The sequence below is a fragment of the Sus scrofa genome, chromosome 1 (genome assembly GCF_054392235.1).
Source record: "Sus scrofa isolate SSC_HxYL_T2T_F1_AM1 chromosome 1, Sscrofa_HxYL_maternal_Yorkshire_Landrace_v2.0, whole genome shotgun sequence".
NCBI classification, from domain to species: domain Eukaryota; kingdom Metazoa; phylum Chordata; class Mammalia; order Artiodactyla; family Suidae; genus Sus; species Sus scrofa.
In genome coordinates, this window is record NC_139383.1 from 210,336,974 (window position 1) to 210,355,131 (window position 18,158).

Consider the following 18,158-nt stretch of genomic DNA (forward strand, 5'->3'; position numbering starts at 1 on the left):
TGGGAGTTCTGCGCTCATCATGTATACCTTCCAACCCACTCAAATCTCTTCCCAGGCTATTTGCTGGCTAAGTCCCCATTCTCTCACTTTCAGAACTCACCAGCATTTTTTTTTAAACGTTGTTTCTTTTTTTTAAGGGCCACAGTGCGACATATGGAAGTTCCTGGGAAAGAGGTTGATTTGGAATTGCAGCTGCCAGCCTACACCACAGCCACGGAAACACTGGCTCTGAGCAGCATCTGTGACCTACACTACAGCTTGTGGCAATGCTGGATACTTAATTCACTGAGAAAGGACAGGGATCAAACCCGCCTCCTCACAGAGACAATGTCAGGTCCTTAACCTGCTGAGTCCCAATGGAAACTCCTCACTAGCATTCTTGGTCAAGGACTTTTTTGGGCCAGTGAAAGTGAACAGAGTGACATGCATTACTTCCTAGCAGACGTGTTTAAGAGCTGTATTTACCACTACTGCAGTAAACCCTAAACATCACAGTGCTGGAGGCAGCATGAGATAACAAAGCCCCTCATCTGTCTGAGCCTCTAAAGAACTCCCATATAGTTACTTGTGAATATGTAATATGAGAAAAAAATGACCTTGTGTTTTAAGCCACTGAGATTTTAGGGTTGATACAACAGGTTGTTTGATACAACAGCATGACATAATTCATCCTGAGAAAAGCCAGAACAAATCCTTTTGTGAGCACCTGGCAGTCTTTCCTCTCCACTTAGAAAGAATAGTCCTACAGAATTTGGTGTGTCTAATGAGAAATTCAGACATTTTTAAAAGATGAGGAAATATACACTGATATATGAAAGAGATGAAGTTCCTGCTCTCTACCTGGGACTAGAGAAGGTTACTTTGAGGGGCAACGTAGAAACATGCCTCTCAAATCTCTGATACATCCCAAGAGATTTTTTTTTTCAAGTGTTTCCAGAAAATAGTAGGCTAACTTAAAAGTTTAATTAACAGCAGAAACAGCAGAAACCTCTGAGTAATGGAGGAGAAGAAAACAGGAAAAGTTTTACTGGTGCACCCTTTGTCACTTCAGCTGTTCTTAAGATGGCCATGGAAGCAAGGGCAATTACTGGTCCAACAGGAGGTCCCACGGCAACAGGAAGAATGATGGTGCCCAGCAGCATCCTTACAGAGTGAGCTGCAGGAAGGGTTTCAGCTGTTAACACCTTTTATGGCTGGAGCAGAGATTAACCCCAGAGTTTACAGCAGAACTGTATTTGCTTCAGGAAGAGCTGATGAGCTATGCCAGGATCCTGCTTAAGGGGAGGGAGAGAGGGGCCTTGCCAGAAATTCCACCATGGAGGCTCAGACACAGAATAGGATTTTATTGTCACTGTGACTGCTACCCAGATTCTTGACAGTCTTCCCATAGACTGGACTGGGAAATTAATAATTCACATAAAAAAGTGTATAAATGCTTATAGAACCAAGCAGAAGGATCTGGAATAATCCTTATGTTGCAATAATCAGGCTCAAAAATTTAAATAAAAAATTAATTCAGTGGATCTTGTTCTTTTTTGTCTTTTTAGGGCCATATCCATGGCACATGGAAGTTTCCAGGCTAGGGGCTGAATTGGAGCTACAGCTGCTGGCTTATACCACAGCCACAGCAATGACAGATCTCAGCCATGTCTGACCTACACCACAGCTCACAGAATGCTGCATCCTTAACCCACTGAGCAAGGACAGGGATGGAACCTGAATCCTCAGGCATACTAATTGGGTTTGTTACCACTGAGCCACAACAGGTATTGTGAATTCGCTGGATTTTTTTTTTTTTTTAAGAATGTTGCCTGATTTCTAATTGGATTATTTTCCCCCCTTACTTCTGAGTTTAGACAGTTTTTTATGCATTCTGGATACAAGTTCATTGTTGGATGTGTGATTTGCAAACATTTCATCACAGTCTGTGGCCTCTTTCCATTTTTTTTTTTTTTTTTTTTTTTTTTTTTTTGCTTTTTATGGCTGCACTCGAGGCATATGGAGGTTCCCAAGCTAGGGGTCAAATCGGAGATATAACTGCAGGTCCACACCACAGCTACAGCAATGCAGGATCCAAGCCACATCTGCGAACTACACAACAGCTCACGGCAACGCCAAATCCTTAACTCACTGAGCGAGGCCAGGGATCCAACCTGCAACCTCATGGTTCCTAGTTGGATTTATTTCTGCTGCACCATGATGGGAACTCCTCAATGGATCTTAATGAAACTAGGGATACATGGGGTCTTGAAATCATGGCCTTTAGTGACAACTACTTGGAAGCCAAACCTATCTTTCCCCCAATAGAAGGTATCGACAGCAGTAAAATAGCCTATATAGCGAAACTGCAGGATGCCACACCAAAAACCCAATATACTTTTAAGGGCATCTTTATTTTCAGTTATTTTCTTTGAAGTTTATATAAAATGGTACATGGAAATTATTATCCAAATACAAAACATACACTACAGACATCTCTAGACTTCTCAAACCCCCTCAGCCTATAAGTTTCTTCAGGGTAGAAATGGGTACAATGTCTAGGACAGTCATTCTAGGAATTATCTCTGAGCTATGGCTCCCATCACAGCTCACAGGCAGCAGCCTGAATTTGCTTCACTTTAATCAGAAAAGATAGATGGAATGGATCCCACTTAGTTCATGGCTGCCAGCCCTCTGCGTCTCCCTCCCACAGACACGCACACAGGAAACCTGGCAGCTCCCTTTTCTCTTCCTGTCATTCTCACTAGGCTAAGGAGGAGGCAGATGCAGAAGGGAGGGGGAAGCAAAGGCTGCCAGAGCACTTGCCACATTCAGGCTTGCCAGTGCAGACCCTCCCCGCTAACCCCACCCTGGGCCCAGCATTCCTCCAGAACTCTTGCTGGTTCAAGACTGAGAAATAGGTCTGAGCACCTGAGCAGGGTGTCCCAAAGGACAAGGCAGGCCTTAACAACCAGGGCTTTCTTCGAAGCAACAAAAAAATGAGATGATTTTACCCTTATTAAATCATCTTATCTTTGAAAGAGAATTGGAAGTTAGGTAAGATTTTGCACTCAATACAGGAAACCTGCCTGAATGATTTCATAGACAATCAATGAAGAGTTAGGCAAAGAGCGAGTGAGAGAAGCAAATGGAGAAAATACATTTTACACTGATGGACATTTCCAGGGTCCCCAGTGGAGAGAATCCCATTGGGGACAGTGACACATGCCCAGGCAGGCAGTTTTAATTGGCAAGACGAGAGACAAACTTGGGATCATGGTCTACTTCCCTTACTAATAAAGGTCCCAAATGCTCCCAGCACAAACTGTCAAAACAAATCTAGCTTAACTCTGACTTTGGTTGACAGGTGATAACACTCAACTCAATCACACATATTATAAGGCTGCTATATCAGTGTAATCTCTCCTCTCCCAACAATCAAAAATGTCAGGAAAAATCTAGAGCAGAATCCTCAACCTCGAACACACTCTGAACAGAGTGAGGAATATAGCCCCTCAGTTAAGTGACACAAGGCAAGCAAGATGAGCAGTTCAAAGTTCTCACCTAGAGCTACGGAACTGCCTTCTTTAATTTACTCAGTTGTATGTTTCTTACATGAATGTACTGTGTCTGATGTAATGGCTGTCAAGATAAATGCACTTACAGTTAACAGAATGGCAGAAGAAATAATAATTATAATAAAGGAGCTATGTCCCATGATAATAAGTTCCTAGTGCAGCCTAAAGCCAGAATGGCATGACAGCATTATTCAAAATAGACACAAACTAGAAATTCAAATACTGATTAATGACTCAAAAAATGTGGTATATCCATACACAGGAATATTGTCCAGCAATAAAAAGGAATGGAGCACTCATATTGCAATGTGGATGAACATTGGAAACACTATGCTAAAGAAGCCATATAATGTATTATTAAGTTTATATAAAATACCTATAATATGCAAATCTAGGGACACTGAAAGCAAACTAGTTGCTATAAGGGGCTAGAGGATGGGAGGGAGGAATTATGACTGATAATGGATACAAAGTTTCTTTTGGAAATGATAAAACTAGTCTTAAATTAGATAAGGTTAAGTGTTGCAAAACCTTGCAAATACTCTAAAACCACTGAACTGTACATTTTAAGAGGGTGAATTTTATGGCATATGAATTTTGTCTCCATTGAAAAAATAGTTAAAGGAGAAAAATCTACCAAGCCTTTAGCTAGTTTGTACAGAATCAATCTTCCTTTTGAGGGTGTGTGTAATGTAGGAGGAAAAGCTTTGGCTTCAAGATAAGGACCGTTATTTGGCTTCTTAGGGCCATGGCTTCCTAACCTGAAAATTAGGACTCCTTCAATATTGTTATGAGTTTAGAAATAACGCATGTAAATCATCTGTTACAAAGTCAATTCTCAATTAACCATTGCCCAAGAATATTGCAAACTTTACATTGAGAGGTTCACCACTAGGATGAGATTTCCCTAATCCTCTAGGCTACCCAAACAGTATCTAGAGATGTGGTGGCCAGCTGCATGATTACCATCAAACAAACAAACAAACAAAAACCCAAAGAGAACTGTGATAGTGGAGGAAGTACACAAAACCTACTAGTCAAGGGCTATTATCTCCTTGTCATGACATGGCAGCAATAAAATGTTTTCTTTCTAACTTATATCTGTGCATCTTGTAAATTCCCTAATTTGTGCACCATTGTGATTTAAAGTCTGCCATATTTCATCCTACCTTTGGAGAGTCTATGCTTTGGCCAATTAATTAACTGAAAAGCAGACCTATAAGAACACTCTAAGATGCTTGATATTGGAAAGACACTGCTCAATTTCAATAAAGACTCCCAGATTGATAGATAATATATTTTGCTTAGAAATATAGAACAGGTAATTAGGAAAAAGATGCTCATACTTTACCAGTTATAGTTTCCTGATTTTTATATTTTACATCAAAAAGCCAACCTAAGATAATAACTTCATCTGAGACCTCTTTGTAGCAAATATATTCACTACAGGGCAGCGCACAATACTAGACATAGGGTGGGAGCACAGTAAATACTTACTTGCAACGAAAATGCTTTGCATAACAGACTAGCTTCTAGCCAAGAAATTGAAATGCCTGTTATATGCACTGTTCTTCCATGTTAAGGAAGAGACATTCAAAGCCCTCTATGATCTGGCTCTTTCGTCTCTTCGATATCATCTCTTACATTTTCTCTATGACACACTTGACTACAATCACATTAAATACTCTCCCCATCACACAGTCTAAATCACAGTAATATTTGTAGTGCTTTAAATATGCCATGTCCCTAATGATGCCATTTCCTGGCCTGCACTTTCCCTTTCATCATTTCTCTACCTGGTTAAATCTTACATGTCATCTAAAGTTCAGCTACAGTGTATCTTTAGGAAGCCTCCCTGATGTCCCCACTCCTGCTCCTCAGCATGGGTGAGGGGCCCCTAACACATCCTGATCTAGTAAACTGTCACATTGTGTTATAATTGTCAGCTTACTTTTAAGTATCCCACTGTAGACTGTTAGTTCCTAGACTGTGGAGCCATGGCTCTCATACTCCAAGTAGAGTCTAATGCAGTATCAGACAGTCAATAAATGTTAACTGAGCATATGAATAAATAAATGAATGAATGAACCAATAAATTCATAGTTTAGTCATAATTGTATTCAGCATCTGATTGCAACAATTTTTATTATTACCAACTTCAGAAATTTCCTCATTTTTAAAACAAAGTCAAATAATTACATTTGATGAGAAATTCCATTAGCTTCATTTAAATAAAACCCAGCACAATTTTCACATGTAATTTATAACAAAGTTAATTCAACTCATACTTAATGATTTGAATAATCGCTATAGTGTCCTAAATTCATTGGGCATAAAAGTCAGACAGTTACCATAAGAGCAACATTACTTATATTCATTTATTTAAGCCAAGTAAATAATTCTTGGAACCCATTGAGGGAAAAGAGAAAATAAACTTGGCAAAGAAGGAGGCTACTCCTGATTCCTTCATCAGGAGCTGAAGTTGTTTCTGAAGCAGAAGTACTTAATACCTTGCATTTGCAGGAGCTAAAGTGTCACACAAATGTCATTCTTATTCACCTGCAGCTTCACCCATTAACCCTAACCCTTGCCCAAAGGAATAAAGGGAAGATGTTGGTAATTGCTTCAAGATTCCTTGTTGAAACAAAAGTTTAATAATTTTGAGTTGATGTGAATGGAAGTCTCTTCAACATATTCATGCAATTTTTTCACATTCTATTAGCATGAGACAGTCATTCTATTTGGTTTGCTTAAATCATTTTTAAATTGGCTTTATTGAAGACTTTGTATTTGGGGTATAATTTGGACTCCTACACATCTTAATTCATTTGGGATCTAATTAAATTATTTTGATATTCTTGCTTAGCTCCCACTTGCTCACTCTTCCCATCCCAACAATTACTCTCTTATTTGTAACTACTTTGTAGGAGAGGAAGTCAGGTCAATTAAATAAGGCCACCAGAAGTACAATCAAATGACTCTGTTCTGTTCGCAACTGACATTCCACATTGCATGAACTTGGACTCATCACCAATTCACTGTGTGTGTGTTTGTGTGTGTGTGTGTGTATCCTAATTTGGTAAAAACAAAGACTGTTTCAGTGAGTGCTTATTATTCCCTTGATCAAATGGAATATAACTGATGCAAGTGTTATTAGATTCTACACTCCTTGACTCAATACACCATACTCAGTATCTCATAGGGGACAGAATAGAGTTGAATAATTTGTTTGGTTTGCCTAGTTTTCTTTTTAAGACAAATCAGTGTAAAGCTCCATAGAGAGAGTTATTGATACAAGTTTATCTTGCACAGTGTTTCTGAAGTAAATTGTGGTCAATTAAGCACATATAACCCTGGACTATTGTTTAGTTTTGCAGAAAGCAACAACAGGAGAAGTCAACTGAACAACAGAGACTGACATACTAGTTAAGAGTTTTTCTTGGAAAATATGCTAGATTCTACATTTTCCTACTGGAGTGTCACTTTTCATATTCATATATTAAAGATTCCAAGAAATCTTGCATTTAAAAAGTCCTAGACTTTATGTAATATTACAAAGCCACAGTAATCAAGACTGTGTGGTACTGGTACCAAAACAGATATATAGACCAATGGAACAGAATAGAGAACCCAGAAGTAAACCCAGACACCTACAGTTAATTAATCTTTGACAAAGGAGACAAGAATACAAAATGGAAAAAGACAGTCTTTTCAGCAAGTGGTGATGGGAAAACTGGACAGCCACATGTAAATCAATGAAACTGGAACACACTCTCACGCCATGCACAAAAATAAACTCAAAATGACTTAAAGACTTAAACAGAAGATGAGACACCATAAAACTCCTAGAAGAGAACACAGGCAAAAGATTCTCTGATATCAATAATACAAATATTTTCTCAGGTTAGTCTTCCAAGGCAACAGAAATAAAATAAAAAATAAACAAATGGGACCTAGTCAAACTGACAAGATTTTGACCAGCAAAGGAAACCATAAAAAAAAAGACAACCTATGAAATGGGAGAAAATAGTTTCAAATGATGCAAGTGACAAGGGCTTAATCTCTAAAATATACAAAAGTATACACCTCAACAGCAAAAAACAAAGAGCCAACAACCCAACAGAAAAATGGGCAAAAGACCCGAATAGACATTTCGCCAAAGAAGATATACATATGGCCAACAAGCACATGAAAAAATGCGCAACATCATTGAGTATTGGCGAAATGCAAATAAAAACTAATATGAGGTACCACCTTTCACCTGTCAGAATGGCCATCATTAACAAGTCCACAAATAACAAATGCTGGAGAGGGTGTCACTCTTGGTGGGAATGTTAATTGGTACAACCACTATGGAAAACAGCATGGAGGTACCTCAGAAACTAAATATAGAACTACCATTTGATCCAGCAGTCCCACTCTTGGGCATATATCTTGACAAAACTTTCCTTGAAAAAGATAGATGCACCAGTATGTTTATTGCAGCACTATTCACAATAGCCATGATATGGAAACAACCTAAATGTCCATTGACAGATGATTGGATCAAGGAGATGTGATATATATATATGGATTTGCAGCAACATGGATGGAACTAGAGACTCATACTAAGTGACTTAAGTCAGAAATACTATATGATATCATTTATGTCTGCAATATAATGCACTGCACAAATGAACCTTTCCACAGAAAATAAACTCATGGACTTGGAGAAAAGACTTGTGGTTGTCAAGGGGGAGGGGGAGGGGGAGGGAGTGGGATGGACTGGGAATCTGGGGTTAATAGATGCAAACTATTGCCTTTGGAATGGATAAGCAATCAGATCCTGCTATATAGCACAGGGAACTATATCTAGTCATTTGGGATGGAGCATGATGGAAGATAATGTGAGAAAAATAATGTATATATTTATGTGTGACTGGGTCACTTTATTGTACAGTATAAAATTGACAGAACACTGTAAACCAGCTATAAGTGGGGAAAAAAAGTCATTTAACCTTGCTTTACCCCTCATTTTCTGAATTTATTGGACCACACAATTTACTTTTTTACAAGTTATATATAATAATAACATTCTAAGTAACAAACTTTGAGAAATCTTATCATAGAGCAGATGGTTGAAGTCTGACTATCCCATTGATAATTTGGGCCTTTTCTGATAGTTTAGGATGAGTGAGACACATTAAAATTTTTTCTCTAAAAGAGCATTTTTTTCCCCTAGAAGAGAAAATTTTATTTTGCAAAATAATAAAACTTTTAAAAATTGTAAGAGAAAAAAATTAAAAATCACAAAAAGAATCATACTTAAAAAATCATTCTTAGCATTTTGATCTACATCCTATGGGTGAATCTACGTGTGTATATGTGTATAAATTTCTTAATCTGACAAGGGGATAGGGAATTTCTATCAGAAATCTATTGCAAATGTCATATGTAAATGTAAATCACTGAAACATTCTCTTTTAAAAACAGGCATAGAACATGTTCCTTAATACTATAGATACTACTGGAAACTGTACTGTTAAAAATGAAATATATACACAACAAAATTTAGAAGATAAAGAGACAAAATGATCACTGCTAATAAATGACTATTTATAAATATCAATTAACCAACTGGTGAATTATTTATAAAATTAGATAATTAAGCAGAGGCAACATTAAGCTCAATATATAAAAGTCAAAGACCTTGATAATAATTGGAAAATGTAGTAGAAAAAGGAGCAGTAGAAACAAGAATTATAAAATTTTTAGGAAAATAAAAAATGTGGAAATCATCATGTGGAACATGAAATTTTATTAAGTAACATAAAATAACTCTTGAATATTAGAATATTTCATGTTCCTGTGTAGTAAGATTCAATACTCTAGAGCTGTCAAGTTTTTACAAATTAAACTTTAAATTCATGTAAATTACAATATATCAGTATGCTTTTCAAATATAATTTCCTACCTATTCTAAATTCCACATGGAAGATTAAATTTTTAAGTATAGTCAAGAAATTTGTTAAAAGAATCAAAAGGATAATTATTTTCTTGTCAAATATTAAGACAGAGCATATAACTATTTTAATTAGAATATTGCCATTTGGGTTATAAATTTAAGATAACTTAAAGAGCCCCAAACCCAACCTATGACTATATGGAAAATATATTTAAAATATATTTAAAAACCTTCAATATTATCAATTTAACATTTTGAACAAGTGGAAAAATATTTAATAACATTCTGGAAATAATTGACTACATAAGGGTAAAACAACATCTTCACTTTATAGACTTCAAAAAAGCTAGTTTCAAGTATATTACATACATAATTGGGAGAAGAATACAAAATAATTATTGAAGAATATATAAATTGCTTAGATGGGATAGGCCTTCTTAAATCAAAGAGAAAATCATGAAGGTAAAAGCAAACAAATTTGGCAGCTTCAAAACTAAAATCTTAAAGTATGATGACACTACAAATAAATTAAAAACAGAAGAAATGTTTACATATTGTAAAACAGAAAAAGAACTAGTAATAATGATAATATAAACAAAGTCTAATAAAAGTAAAATAAACCAATAGACCATGGAACAAAGAAAAAAGATAATTCATGGAAGATAACATGCAAATAGTCAATATAGACATAAAAATAGATGCAACACAAAAATAAACTTGTTAGATAAGTTATAATAATATGGATTCCAGTTAATGTTGAAAGAAATACTATGTTTCTAATCTAATTCCTGTATAATGTTATACAGGAATACTATGAAGAATCATATTCCAAAAAATGAAGGAACTTAGGTTAAATGGAAAAAATTCTAGAAAGAAAACAAACTATGGAAACTGACTAAGCTTTTGCATAGCAAAGGAAATCATAAACAAAAATGAAAAGACAACCTATGGCCTGAGGGAAAATATTTGCAAAAAATATGACCTACAAGGGCTTAATTTCCAAAATATACAGAAAACTCAGACAGTTCAATATCAAAAAATAAACCTAATCAAAAATGGGCATAAGACCTAAATAGACATTTATGCAAATTGAAACTACAGTGAAGTATTACCTCACACAGTCAGAATAGCCATCATCAAAAAGTCTACAAATAATAAATGCTGGAGAAGGTGTGGGGAAAAAGAAAACCTCCTACACTCATTGTTGGTGGCAATGTAAATTGGTGCAGCCACTATGGAGAACAGTGTAGCACATCCTCAAAAAAAACAAAAATAGATTTACCATACGATCCAGTAATCCCACTCCTAGGCATATATCCAGAAAAGAAAAAAACTCTAATTAGAGAAGATACATGCACTTGTTTGCAGTTGCACTGTTTACAATAGCCAAAACATTGAAGCAACCTAAATGTCCATTGACATTATATACATGCATTCATGCATACATACAGGCTTGCCATGGAATACTACTCAACCATAAAAAAGAATGAAACAATGCCATTTACAGCAACATAGATGGAAACAGAGATTATAAAACTAAGTAAAGTAAGTCATAGAAAGATGAATATATGATTTGACTCATATGTGGAATCTAACATATGATACAAAAAAAACTTATTTACAAAACAGATATAGAAAAGAGACAGAAAATAAGCTTATGGTTACCAAAGGGGAAAGGGGGGGGATAAATTAGGAATTTGGGATTAACATATATATACTATGATATATAAAATAGGTGAAAAACAAGGACATACTATGCAGCACAGAAATTTCTTATAGTAACCTAAAATGAAAGAGAATCTATAAAAGTATTATAAATGAATCACTTTGCTATACTCCTGAAACTAAGACAAACATTGTAAATCAACTATACTTCAGTTAAAAAAAGGAAAGAGCCATTGTTCTGATGATGTCATGATCTTCTGAACTAAGTGGTGTCCAAAGTTAGTGTATTTCTGGGCTTTTCTGTTAAGTGAGGGAATAAATTTTTTGATTATGAAAAAAAGAGAAGACATTAAAAAATCTGAGGAGTTCCTGTCATGGGTCAGTGGTTAACGAATCCAACTAGGAACCATGAGGTTGTGGGTTCGATCCCTGGCCTTGCTCAGTGGATTAAGGATCTGGTGTTGCATGAGCTGTGGTGTAGGTCACAGATGTGGCTCAGTTCTGGCGTTGCTGTGGCTCTAGTGTAGGCCGACAGCTGTAGCTCCAATTAGACCCCTAGCCTGGGAACTTCCATATGCTGCTGGTGTGGCCCTAGAAAAAGACAAAAAAAAAAAAAAAATCTGAGCATGCCTATACAAGCAAAGCCCAAGCCCTGATGGCTTCACTGCTGAATTCTATCAAATGGTGGAAGAATTAATGCCAACTCTTCACAAACATTTCCAAAACATAGAAAAAGACAGAAAACATCTCAAACCATTCTATGAGGTCAGTATTACCTCAATTTCAAATCAAAGATATCACAAGATAAGGAATAGTTGCAAAAATCCTCAACAAAATACCCGTAAATTGAATCCAACAATATATATAAAAGATTATAAACCATGAACAAGAGGAACCAATCTCAGGAATTCAAGGTCACTCTAACATCCAAAAATCAATGTAATATTCCATGTCAAGAGAATAAAGGACAATATCCACATAATCATCTTAATAGATTAACAAAGAAAAAATTCAGCAAAATCCACATTTTTTTCATAATACAAACATTTCAAGTAGACGGGAACTTCCTCAATGCGATAAAGAGCATCTATAAAAAATTCCACAAACAACATACTTAGTAATTAATGGCTGTACTGTTCCTCTAAGATCAAGAAAAAGATAAGGATGTTTGGTAGCAACACTTGCCTTTAAGTTTTCTAGCTAGGTCAATTAGGCAAGAAAATGAAAAAAAAAATCAGATTGGAAAGGAAGTAGCAAAGTTATCATTTGCAGGTAACATGATTTGGTATATAGAAAATTATAAGTCACTAAATACCTTTCAGAACTAGTAAATTCAGCAAGTTTAAAAAGCTAATATATAAAAATCGGTTGTATCTCTATACACTTGCAATAAAAATCTGAAAATGAAATTTAGAAAATAATTCCATTTACAATAAGATAAAAATAATGAAGTACTTAGGCATAAATTTAACAAAACAAGTGCAAAACTTATATCCTAAAAACTGAAAAACAGGAGTTCCCATCATGGCTCAGTGGTTAATGAATCTGACTAGGAACCATGAGGTTGCAGGTTCGATCTCTGGCCTTGCTCCCTGGGTTATGGATCCAGCATTGCCGTGAGCTGTGTGTAGGTTGCAGATGTGGCTCGGATCCCGCATTGCCATGGTTCTGGTGTAGGCTGGCGGCTACAGCTCCAATTCGACTCCTAGCTTGGGAACCTCCATATGCCACGGAAGTGACCTAAGAAGTGGCAAAAAAAAAGACAAGATAAATAAATAAATAAAAATAAAAACTGAAAAACATTGTTGAAAGAAATTAAAGTTCTATATAGGGATTAAAGACATCCCAGTTTCATGAAACAGAAGACTTAATATTTTTAAGATGACACTTTCCCCAGATTTTTGATCTATAGAGTTAACACAATGCCTATCAAAATTCCAGCTAACTTCTTCGCATAAATTGGTAAATTGATTCTAAAATTTACATGGATGAATCATCCAAAACAAGCTTGAAGAAAAAGAACAAACTTGGGAATAATAAAGGGAAGAGGGCAGAGTAGGAAGATCCTGAACTCCCCTCCTCCCACAGACACATCAAATCTATAGCTACATATGGGTCATTTTCCTCTGAAAAAGATCTGCGAATTAAATGGACTGCTCTTCACAAAGGATATAAGGACAACATTGAGACAAGTAGGAGAGACAGAGACTTGGGTGACAATCTTTATGATTTTGGACTAGGCAATTTTTTCTTAGATATGCCACCTAAGGCACAAGCAATGATGCATAGGTAAATTGTGCTTAATAAGAATTAAAAACTTTCGCAGGACCAACACCATTATGAACAAAATGAAAGGACAATCCACAACCCACAGAATGGGAAAAATATTTACAAATCACATATATAGTAAGGGACTTGTATCTGGAATAAAGAACTCAAAACAATAGTAAGGAGATAATAAAATTAAAAAATGAGCAAAGGTCAGAATAGGCATTTCTCAAAAAGCTATACACATGACCAAAAAGCAGCTGAAAAGATACTCAACTTCACTAGCCATATTAATGCAAACAAATCACAATGAGACACCACTTCTCATCCACTAGTATGACTGCAATCAAATGACAGATAATAACAAGAATTTGTAAGGATCTGAAGAAATTATAACCCTCATATATTGTTGGTAGGAATATAACATGGTATAGCCTCTTTGGGAAACAGTCTGGCTGTTCCTAAAATGTTTAAATGTAGTTACCACATGACCTAGGAATTTAACCCTTAGGTACAACCCCAAGATAAATGGAGACATGTTCATATAAAAGCTTGTATATGGAGTTCCCATCGTGGCTCAGTGGTTAATGAATCTGACTAGGAACCATGAGGTTGCGGGTTCGACCCCTGGCCTTGCTCAGTAGGTGAAGGATCTGGTGTTGCCATGAGCTGTGGTGTAGGTTGCAGATGTGGCTCAGATCCCAGGTTGCTGCGGCTCTGGCGTAGGCCAGCAGCTGTAGCTTGGATTCAACTCCTAGCCTGGGAACCTCCATATGTCACGGGAGTGGCCCAAGAAATGGCAAAAAGACAAAAAAAAAAAAAGATTGTACATGAATGTTCATAGCAACATTATTCATACCAGCCAAAAGATGGAAACAACCTAAATGTCCATTAATTGATGGATTTTAAAAAATGTGGTACATCCATACAATGAAGTATCATTTATCCATATAAAGGAATGAAGTTCTGATTATGTTACAACATGGAAGAATCTTGAAAAACATGCAAGTGAAAGAAACCACACATGAAAAATCACATATTATATCATTCCATTCATATGAAATATCCAGAATAGCCAAATCTATAGCAATAGAAAGTGGATTAATGATTAATTTCAGAGTTGAGAAGAAATAGGGAATACTTCTAATGAATATGGGATTTCTATTGAAGATGATATTCTAAAACTAATTATAGTGATGGTTTCATAATTCAGAGTATACCAGAACCATTGGGTCATAAACTTTAAATAAGAAAACTACTTCATATATGAATTATAGCTCAATAGAGCCATTTAAAAAAAGATAAAAATATATATATGCATAACTGAATCACTTTGCTGTATAGCAGAAATTAACAAAACATTATAAATCAACTATACTTCAATAAAATAAATTAAAAAAAAGATAAGACTGCATCTCCCACTATTTTGTTAGGTGCAACTAGCTTTAAAGTAATTTTCTACTATGCTTCCTTTATGATTTGTTGAACATATGTATTTTTTGTTTTTAAGAAGCTATAGTTCTCATTTAGCTATTAACTCATGTAACCTGAATTCTTATACATTTGATTACAAAAAAAGAAAATGAGAATAAATAATAATTTATGCCTATCCACTAGACACTCTGCTTTTCTGTTCCATAGAGATTACTCTGGGGCAAAAATTGTCAAGAACAGAAGAAACAGGCTGAAATTTGGATGTGTTACAGCTCCCAAGGACAAAGAAGTTTCCATCTGTAACATGCTTTATTTAGCATAAAAGAACTTGCTTCTAAGAGGAAAATACCTCTTGAGCTAAACCAAACTGGCCCCTCCACTAGGAGAGGGGATTTGGCCTCCCACTTGACTCCCCAGAAGTGGATTCCACAAGTCTACATGCAACCCAGAATTGAGCCACATTATCTACTCACAGTAAAATAGTGGGCCTTAAGTACCCCATTTTTATTCCTTGGTCTTGCCTGCCAGAGATTCTATTGATGAACCAAATAATAGAGGAAAATGTGATGACCTATGGCTGCTTCCTTGTCAAAAAAAGAGAGAAAAAAGAAAGAGTCTCCAATTATACACATTAGCCTTAATTTTGGCCTTTGGATGATCAGATAATGTTTCTGTCTATGAAATGAATTCTTGTGGTGAGCCCATGCTTTTCAATGTCAAAAAATAAAAGCTTCCAATTAACTGTCAAAAGCTTTTCTAGCATCCGGAAACAGGAGCAAATTGGAGTCTTTTATATTGGTAGCTTTTGATATTATATTAAACAATCTTCTAGGGTTGTCATAGTCCATTCTCCATTGTATACATCCCCATTGGTTTGTGTTTATCAATTGTTTTATTAAGCAATCTAATCTTTTAGCTCAATTTTTATCTTTCTTGTATTTGAGTGAGATCAAGGGACACTTCTGCTACTATGCAATAATCTTCAACATCCTGTTTTCAGGAGAATAAAGCCAGGGATAGTTCTTCAGAGTGTATGAGGATTTTTGGATTTTCTTCCTTTGCAAAGTCACTTCTGCAAAGGGTTATGTGTCCCTGCTTCAGCATTGGCAACCGTAGGGGGTGCTGTGTAGACAACTAATCGGATATTGTAGATTGCTGTAATCTTTTCCACAAGGAAAGGTAAATATCAGAGCTATTGATCCATGCTATGTACTTCTCTCTGAGTCTAAGACTTTCTCTTTAAAATAGAAAATGCTTCATGGAAACACTTTCCATTTAGCAGTATCTTCTCTACTCTCAAGGATTTTCTTTGTTTTATATTTGAAAAGTTAATCAAGTCACATAAGTGAGCTAAGGATTTTTTATTTGCTATTAACTCTAAAACTAAGTTGGAAGCAGAGAATCTTTATTTCTTCATATGTTAATATCAGCCTATTTTCCCATTTATCTGTTTTCTTTGTTCCTCTTTCAATATGAATGTCTGCACTTACCAAATTTAACTTGTGTTCCTTTTGGATTCATAAAAGCATATTTTTATTTAATCAAACTCTGTTCCCTCTGGGAAGCTAAATATTATTCCAGGCTGACCATATTCTGTATCAACAACAACAACAAAAAAATACAGTGAAATCACTTGTATTTATTTTTCAAAATACTTCTTAGCACAGTTTAGAAAGTCTTTACTTTATTGGATTTTAAAAATCATTAGTATAATTCAAATATGCAGATGGCCAACCATATAGATGTGAGACAAACTGGAACAATTGTACCTGATGAGAGGTGATGATTCATGGAGCACATGAGTAAAGAAAAGCAGTGTGAAAGCATATATTTCTTGATGCCCTTTCTACTAGCCTCCAAGTACTTTTGGGCTGAGACAAATTTATAGTTTACCTGTCCTGGTTCTTGCAGGGCCAGAAAAAACCTTACAGGTGTATTAAGCAGTTATTTACACTAAATTACTAGGTCTCATGGGAACCAGGGTGGACAAGGTCCTGTGTGAACTGAGGAAGTGCTAGTCTGGAGCCAAAAGAAGTTATAGGTCCAAAGGCAAAGCCATAAGTACTTATCACGATGACGTAGCCGAAACCAGGGAAGAATGGAAATGGTTCAGAAACAGTACCAAACAGATTAGAATTATTAGTTCAGTCAAGAGACCATGAAAAAGTTGAGGTGACATCTGTGTTTCTACCAGGCTCTGGCACTACATGTTCTCAGGGGAGACATGAGGGTTTAACAGGACTCAGCAGGATCAGTCCCCACCCTTTCCTGGGCTTCTCTTCAGTCTTGACAATCAGGGGTACCCCTTCAGGGGCAGCCTGACTCCAAAGAGTGACATGCAATGTCAGGTGTTGTGGATTACTTTCTGTCCCCACTTTGCTCCAAAATAGAGCACTTTGAGCCAACGTTCAAATGTTCTAATCCCTAAAACCAGCTTGCGCTCCTCAGTCATTTGTACATGACATCCTGTTTCTAATCTGCATTTTAAATTGAATTTGATTCTGTTCCCTTGCCCTGGAATTTTTCTTTACAGTGGCATTCTGATAGAGTCTATGTCTGCTGAAGGTCTATTCAGTCTTCTATAATACTCTTCTCCACCCTTTCGTTCTGTCCCAAGTCCCTAGGCATCTTTCTCCTCTAAAAGTAAAACCAAAGTGTTAATTATGAGCATGAAAAGCTGAAATTATTTAATATCTCAATAATTACAGCTCCCCTCCATCCCTTTGGATGGAAAAATGAAATATTTTTCTCTAGAAATTTAGATTATGTTACAGAAGGCTAGTTAATTTCCTATCAGCCTATATTCCTAAATTACTCTTAACCCTAAAGTCTACGAAATCAGATGGGAACAAGAAGCCCATCTTTCTTTATATATTTTTAATATGAGGCAGTCATTTTGGGAAATCTATATACACTTACTGACTTTTGTACGCCAGAGTGCTTTTGATGCATTTACATGGGATGGGGTTGTTGAAAATGAAAAAGATGATGTAAAAGCTAGTATTTATTGGGTACTTACTATATGGGTCAAACACTGTGGGAACTACTGTGTTCCATGGACTAGCTCATTTAAGCTCCACAACAACTATTATCCTCATTCTGTACATGAGGAAACTAAGGTTCATAGCAATTAATTAACCTGTCCATGAGAATGTGGTTGCCAAATTCAGGACTGAAAAAATTAAGGGAAAGTTAAAAGAAACAACTCTTATGAAAGGACATTACTATTAATTAAGTTGCATGATGTGGTCAAGGGTCTTTTAGTAAACTACTAGCCTAGAAGCCTCTCT

The 18,158-nt window shown here is 36.0% G+C and overlaps 1 protein-coding gene across 1 annotated transcript in view; it reads left to right on the forward strand.

The window, feature by feature from the left end:
* Window positions 1-18,158, forward strand: part of LOC146406979 (uncharacterized) — a 449,061-nt gene that overhangs the window by 408,311 nt on the left and 22,592 nt on the right. The window lies entirely within an intron of this gene.